At 51.0% G+C, this 7,373-nt stretch overlaps 1 pseudogene; it reads left to right on the plus strand.

The window, feature by feature from the left end:
* Window positions 1-330: 330 nt before the first annotated feature.
* LOC123189630 (protein NRT1/ PTR FAMILY 4.4-like) lies at window positions 331-3,541 on the plus strand (annotated as a pseudogene).
* Window positions 3,542-7,373: the final 3,832 nt, after the last annotated feature.

Consider the following 7,373-nt stretch of genomic DNA (forward strand, 5'->3'; position numbering starts at 1 on the left):
ACTTAAGATGCACTAATTCTGAGGAAGTATCTTATCAAAAGACTGTTGCTCTACACGATTAATGAATTAAGAGCTAACTGACAAATTTTCACTGTCAAAATGATCCACGCTGATGGCAGTACCTGCTATATTTGTTGACTTCTATACTCGTTCATTGTACTTATCCCTGTTTCATTATTTTCTTAATATTAGAAGGCCTGTCGAAATGCCTGAAATTCAGTCAGCTAGAAGTATTAACAATTGTGGTCATAACTACTGGTACTTGCAATAATAAACAATGGCGTAAAATTGGCAAAAGTCTTTGATTGATCAAGTTGCTGTCATCACTCCGTTGAACACGAATATCCACCTGCTTATTTATACCCCTGAATGTTCGGGTTGCAACTGGAATAAGTCAGCAAATCAAGAAGAAGAAGCACCATGACGATTGGGGGCTCTGTGGACTGGAGGGGAAACCCCATCGACAGAGAGGTGCATGGAGGAGTCAGAGCAGCATGGTTCATGTATGGTAAGTTCTCATTTTGCAGATAACCCAGTTTCCCTTAACTTTCAAGCCTCTGCTCCAAGTTCGAAAGTTTTAAGCAATTTTGCTCCTTGTTTCTCCTTGCAGTTGCGAACGTGGTAATGAACATGGTTATTGTCCCAAACCTGCTGAATCTGGTTACCTATCTCCATGGAACAATGCATATGGGCGTCTCTGGCTCTGCAACTACTGTCACCAATCTTGTTGGTGCTACATGCGGGTTTGCATTAGTAGGAGCTTTCCTCTCAGACTCTTACATCATGCGCTCCAGAACTATACTCATCTTTGGCCCATTGATGTTTCTGGTAATATGCCTGCTTGCCTGTCAACTGTCTATTGGATTCCTATTATTATGCAAGGAAAATATTCTTTCTTTATTTACATATTCGCATGTCATCTACTAAAATGAGAACCTGCCAACAATAGAGGAAGAGGAACGGCTCAATGAAATAAAGAACTGAATAAGAAAACCTAATATCACAGGTCACTGCAAAAAGAAAAATAAATTTTTTGATTCTCTGTCTGAAAGGTTGAAAGTATGTGTCTCTGTCTGAAGTACTTCTCCAAAGCTAAAATTCAACTGTGATACGTACATATAAGACGATTTTGGATTTGAATGATTTTAAAAAGTATAGTTTGTTGAGGATGGACTTCTTGAAGTACCTATCTAGAACAGTGATATTTAATCGCGAAAAAAGGAAATCAAAAACCTTGAACAGCCATATACTGCTAACTTCAACTTAACTTGTCATGTCTTAATAGCGATATGCTATTAAGACTTTCCATGTCTAAGTTTTGACTCTGACAACAATATGCTTCTAACTTTGATTTAATACAGTTCAATATCTGACACTGATAGGTACCTACTCTGGCATATCCTTTGACCATAAAATCCACTTACATTGGAGTTGAACACGTCTGCTGTAAAAAGTCTCGCATTGCATCATAAGTATATGATATTAGCCATTAGTTTATTACAGTATAATTAAACATTTACGTATGTGCGCAGGGCTATGGGTTGCTCACCCTACAGGCATACTTACCCTCGCTCCATCCTGCGCCTTGCAACATGGAAGCAGACCTAAGCAGCTGCAAAGAGGTCCATGGCTGGAACGCCACCTTGCTGTACGCAGCCCTGTATATCAGTGCATTTGGCGATGGCTGTATACGTACGTGCGTCCCGTCCCTCGGAGCAGACCAGTTTGACCGTAAAGATCTTTCAGAGTCCCGCCAGCAGTCCAGCTTCTTCAACTGGTACACCTTCGGGATCTCCCTTGGAGGCTTCATCGGGCTGATCCTCATAGTGTGGCTCCAGAACTACAAGGGGTGGGACGTCGGGCTTGGGGCGTGCGCCATCTTGGTTCTGTTTGGGTTGCTCGTTGTTGCTGCCGGTCTGCCTTTCTACCGGAACCAAGTGCCGGAAGGAAGCCCTCTGACTCGGATAGTGCAGGTTTTGTGCTACGTACTTCCTGAATTAGAACATAAAGATGCTATGTCAGTTCTCACCAGAATTTAACTACAATTTTGCCTCCCTAGGTTCTTGTGGTTGCATCAAGGAACAGGAAGCTTGAACTTCCTGAGAAGCTGGAAGAAGCAGAGGATAGCCGTACTGGGACCGGGACAGGGTTTGTCCAAGTACCACCTCAAAGAAAAAGTCTGAAGTAAGATTTGGTGAAATAATACCATTTTCTTAGCAGGCTACACGTCCTAGAGTATTACTCCCTCCGTCCCAAAATAAATGACTCGACTTTGTACTAATTGAGTCACTTATTTTAGGACGAAGGGAGTATTACATACTACTCCCTCCGTCCGGTGAAGAGTGTACATTTGGCTTTAAAATTTGTCCATAAAAAAATGTACATCTATCTTTCCAATGCATTTTAAAGTAGAAAAAAATGTTTCTTTCTTATCACACGGTAAAGACTAATAACATTCTACGCATGGTCTCCTTGATTTCTACATGCACTTCGCTCATTGGGGGCTGGGTAATTAAAAAGGAGAGAGATGGTGGTTTACATCTTTCTAATGCATTTTTTACTTCACTCTATAATTTGTTCTAAAATTTCTATACGTACACTTTTCACCGGACGGAGGGAGTTGAGATGTTTACTTCTATTCCCTATTACAAACTCTTTCATTCATCTGGACAGGTTCCTCGACAAAGCTTGCATCCACCACGGCAAAAACGGGGATTGGTCAGTTTGCAGTGCGACGAAGGTGGAGGAGACGAAGATCGTGCTCCGTGTGCTCCCTCTCTTCTTCAGCTCCACGATCGCGTACGTATCCAACGTGATCGTCTTCACGTTCACCGTGCAGCAGGGTGGCATGACCAACACAAGTCTGGGCAAGATCCACGTCTCCCCCGCGACGCTCTTCATCATCCCCATCACATTCCAGCTGATAATGCTGACCGTCTACGACCAGTTCATCGTGTCTTTCCTGCGAAAGCGCACGGGCTACGTGGGCGGCATCACTCATCTGCAGCGCATCGCCATAGGCTTCGCCGCCATGATACTCGCCGCCGTCATCGCAGCGGTTGTGGAGAGAAAAAGGAAGGAAGCTGTAGTGCAGATGTCCCTGTTCTGGCTCGCGCCTCAGTTCTTCTTGCTTGGGGTGGCAGACGTGACGTCGTTCACCGGGCTCCTGGAGTTCTTCAACAGCGAGGCGCCACGGGGCATGAAGTCGATCGCCACGGCGTTGTTCTGGTGCGAGCTCGGGCTCGCGTCGTTGATGGCCACATTCCTGGTGGAAATCGTGAACAGGGCCACGAGGCACGGGCAGCAGGGAGGCTGGCTCGAGGGGAAAAGCTTGAACAACAGCGTCTTGACCTGTTCTACTGGGTTGTGGCTGTTGTCGGGTTGCTTGGTTTCTTGAACTACCATTATTGGGCGAAGAAGTATGTATACCAGCATAATCCACGCATCGCTCAGCCATCGGTTGACGAGGATTCGCCTTGAAATTTCGAATTCACCATGGAATTGATTATGGATGACTTCTTCGGTAGGCCTCCTTTACAAAGTTTAAGATTTTCGATGCAAATCGACCGTGGAGATTGGAACTTACCTTTGATGAAAAAGGAACCTGTGGTCGTAATAGCCTAGCGGATCCTGTCAAAGTGGTTAAACCTTTAAATCTTCTGGTTTGCTATTTCACATCTAAACTGCTATAAAAAATAGGTTGGTCTTTTTTTTTTCAAAATGGGTTGGGTTCACTTAGTGTTGATGTTGTGGGCCAACTCACCTCATCAAAAGGAAATAATCAACCGTTGCGTGAGGCAACTGATTTTCTTCAAAAAGAAAATAATAACAGCTTTGAGCCGTTGGATCGGAATCGAAGGATGGGCTTTTTGTTCTTCCTCCAACCGTTTTCTCTTGCTTGTCCGATCCCACACATGATCTCCCTCCGCGCCAAGGCCCAAATGTTTTTCTCCCCTACCTCAGCTCAAAAAAGAAAAGACTCCGGTGAGGCAGCCTCAAAAAAAAAAAGCTAGGTCCTTCTACTCCTATCCGACCCTCATGGCTCACGCCGCGGCCTCGACTCTGCCGGCAATTTCATGGCCGGCCGGGCCGCTCTCACCTTGGCCTCCAGCGCTGCTCTCTCTCTCTCTCTCACCGTGGCAGCGAGTGGCACCGCTAGCTTTGCCATCTTTGCTTATAAGTGGCCGGGTAAGAGCATCTCCAGCGGTTCGGCCCCCCAAGCATCGAAAAAGAGCTGTCTGGGGACGAGCCGGTGCTAGATTGGCACGTGGGGACGATTTTGTTCCCAGCCGTCGACCCATAGGTCGCCCCGGGTTCAGCGATGTTCCGTACAAATATATGAAAACTCGGCAAAACTTTATTGAATTTTGTAAAAAAAAACATAAAAACATGCAAAGTATGCCTAAACTATGCCAAACTACGTCGAACTACGCCTAGCTGCCACCGCCGCCCTTGTCGCCGTCGTCTACATGCTAAGAAGCCTGTAGAAGCGGGTGTAGTGGCCATCGTCGCCATCATCGTCGTCGTCGCGTGCCTCGCCTGTGCCGTCGTCGTCCCTGCTGCAGCCCTGGTCAGGGTCGCCGACGCGCGGTGGGGCGCTGGACGGTCTGGCCTCGTCCTCCTCGTCATTGTCGAGGACGATGACGTCGCCCTCCTCGCGCCCGCGGCGCCGGGCCTAGAGCTCCGCATACGCCCGGCGCTAGCGGCGCACCTGCTTCCGAACGTAGTCCTCCTTCGCCCACTTGAGGGCGGACTCGTCGTCGGGGGCCGCCATCTCGACGTGCTCCGGCTTCACCGGGAGCAACCCCGGCTCCGGCTTCAGCCAGATCAGGCGGAGGGAGCTGCGCGGGGAGGGCCGGGCACCCTCATTGATGACGAGGGCGCCGCTGCGGGTGCGGCGCCCGAACGGCGTCGCCTCTGGCTCGGGCTTGACGGGGTGGAGCGCGGCCGACGAGCCTAAGCCCGACGACGAGGACGACCCCGGCTCCATCCGCCGCGGCATCCAAGAACTGCCACAGCGGCGAGAGAAGGACGGCCGCGGGGGGTACTCGAGGCGCGGCACATTGCCGGTCTCGATGTGGTCGAGCACGGCCTTGAGGGTGCGGCCTGGCACGCCCCACCACTCGCGCCGCCCATCGGCGTTGAGGCGGCCTCACGGGATGACGTCGTTGGTGGAGGCGATCTGCTCCTCGCGACGGCATTGGAAGTACATGGTCCAGATGGTGTGGCTGTCGGCGGCGTAGCGCGGCTCGTTCCGCTGCTCCTCCGTCATGGACGAGCGGATGCGGGCGATCTTGGCCCGCCGCGCCGCCCATTCGGGCAACGGTGGCACCGGGACGCCGGCGGCGCTCAGCCTCCATGCCCCTGGCACCTACATGTCCGGGGGCGCTGGGTACTCGGCCTCGTAGAGCAGGCGCGCCTCCGGCTCCGGGAGGTGGCAGCGGCCGAAGCCGTTCGCCGCCGCGTCGTCGCCTGGGAACCTCTCGGCCATCTTTTCGTCGGCAGGAAGAGGGGAAAGGGTCGCTTTCTGCACCGGAGAGAGGGGAAATGAGAGCTGTGGCGTCCACCGGCAGGGAGATCGCCTTTTATAGCCGTAGTTGGGGCGGCGACGGGCTGCATGCCGGGCGACGTGTGGTGGGAGAGGGCGGGACGCGTGTCGCGGCATGTTCACTGCGCCGCCCTTGAGGCATCAATGGACGCTGGCCGGTGCGGCAGCGCGGCGGCCTTCGCATTGATTCCCGCAGGAACCGAAGTGTTCTGGGGGAAGACGAGGCGCGTGTCGCTGACTCAGCGGGCCCGCGGCTCTTTCGCGCCAAAACTGCTCGCCCCGGCGCCCCCCCCCCAACGCGCCGGGTTCGGCTGGGGTCGCTGGCACCAGTTTCGGCCCAAAGCGGCGAAAAACGGGTTCTTGAAGGCGCGACTGGGCCGATTTTTTGGACGTCGGCGTGGAAAAAATGTTTGGGAAGGGCCTGTTGGGGATGCGGCTGGAGATGCTCTAACTGGTTAAGGTCCTCCTGTTGTGTGTAGCTATTTGAGGTGGAGGAAGTTCCGCCTGGGCTGGTGTTTTATACTAGAGGTTGACGCGCGCTTTGCCAAGACGTCATTAGACATGAGTTAATCCTTTCTTTTTATTTGACATGATATTATGGTTGATGGTTTTGTTGTGTATTTCACATGAGTTAAACAGACTTTTAATTGCATTGATGATTTCCTTTTTTTGTTGGCTTCGCTCTTACTCGATAGAGACAATACCTATCTGTAAGGTGAATTAAATTGTTTTGTGGGTGGTTGTGGTATTCTTATGTATAACACAACAATCAATATATGAGTGTCACGTTCACCTGAGAGTGGACCCAAGCAAATAACGCATGAGCGAACAACTCTCTTATAGGTGGGCCTGACAGCTCCCCAAAGCCCTGATGGACCAGGAGCCAACATTCCTAGTGAGTTTAGAACCTTAAAAGATATGACAAGGAGAAGTAAAAAAAAATCAGCAACAATATTTGCAAAAAATATAATGTTCAGATCCGTCATTCAACATTCGGCAAAACTTCTGAACAAATAAAGAAATTGGACCAGCACTGCTGTGACGCCCGGATAATTAGGCTACAGTAATCCCGCATTAATGATGCCTCTTCACCTCGGTTACTGCTGATAATCTCGCGTTAGTTCGAAACGGATGCAAATTCAAAATTTGAATTAAAGTTAAAACAATTAAAAAAATTAAAAGTCAAAACTAAAATGTTCAATGTGTTGAAAATATTCCCTAACTATTTGACATGTAGAAACCATGTTTTTATATAAGGCCTATATATTTAAAATGAGAAAAAACAGAAAACTAAAATAAAAACAACAAAATAATAAAAAGAGAACACCCCCTCCCTCCCTCGCCGGGCCACGGCCCAGATGGCCTTGGGGCCAACCAGGCCGGCCCAGCCGATGCCACTTAACCATCACCCCTGGGGAAACCCTAGCCCAACCACCCCCACGATTCCACACCCCCCCCCCCACTCTCCATCGTCTCCCCCCCCCCCACCTCTAGATCCCGATATGGATCGGGAAGGGGGGATCGAACCCAGCGACCCCGACGCCATCGCCCTAGCGCCTCGCCGCCCTACGTCGCCACCTCATCGGCGCCACCCCCTGTCGCTGGACCTCGCCGCCCCGTCCTCGACCTCCCCGCCACGACACCCGCTGCCCGTGCCCTACGATCCCCTCGTGAGGCCCCCCTCCTTCTCTCTCCCTCGCACGCCACGACGCTGTCCACTCCCGTGGACCTCTCCATGCCCCTGCTCTGCTCAGGTCGGCCCTGCTCCCCACAGTGGCTTGCGTCGCCTTGCCGCTCCAGCCGTGCGGCCCCGCCAACCACCGTT

This window comes from Triticum aestivum, chromosome 2A, assembly GCF_018294505.1.
Source record: "Triticum aestivum cultivar Chinese Spring chromosome 2A, IWGSC CS RefSeq v2.1, whole genome shotgun sequence".
NCBI classification, from domain to species: Eukaryota; Viridiplantae; Streptophyta; class Magnoliopsida; order Poales; family Poaceae; genus Triticum; species Triticum aestivum.